The sequence below is a fragment of the Cucurbita pepo genome, unplaced genomic scaffold (genome assembly GCF_002806865.2).
Source record: "Cucurbita pepo subsp. pepo cultivar mu-cu-16 unplaced genomic scaffold, ASM280686v2 Cp4.1_scaffold011409, whole genome shotgun sequence".
Taxonomy (NCBI): Eukaryota; Viridiplantae; Streptophyta; class Magnoliopsida; order Cucurbitales; family Cucurbitaceae; genus Cucurbita; species Cucurbita pepo.
Window position 1 is genome coordinate 1 of NW_019657284.1, and position 369 is coordinate 369.

The 369-nt window shown below is 39.9% G+C and overlaps 1 non-coding gene across 1 annotated transcript; it reads right to left on the reverse strand.

Moving 5' to 3' along the window:
* Positions 1 to 111: 111 nt before the first annotated feature.
* TRNAE-CUC lies at positions 112 to 184 on the reverse strand. Its single transcript has one exon. It is a non-coding gene; the product is annotated as a tRNA-Glu (tRNA).
* Between the last annotated feature and the right edge of the window lie 185 nt (positions 185 to 369).

A 369-nucleotide genomic window follows, 5' to 3' on the forward strand; every position in this document is an offset into this window, starting at 1 on the left:
GAGCCGAATATCCTGACCAACTAGACTACAACGGATTTTTGGAATAAAAATGAAGCTAAATTTTATAAAAACTAATGTTTCATAAAAACAAGAAAAAAAGAACAAAAACATTTCCGTTGCCGGGACTTGAACCCGGGTCTTTCGGGTGAGAGCCGAATATCCTGACCAACTAGACTACAACGGATTGGTTGNGTTGAGCTTTATTATTTAATAAAATATTATCACCTGAACATTGAACACAAGCTTCGAGCTACCCTTGTGTGGTCTCGTTTGGATTCAGCAATGGCTCTGTGCCTTTCGCGCCCTCTTAACCATTCACGATCCCTTCCCGCCATTTTTACTCGAATTCTCTTCGTTTTCATTCGATGA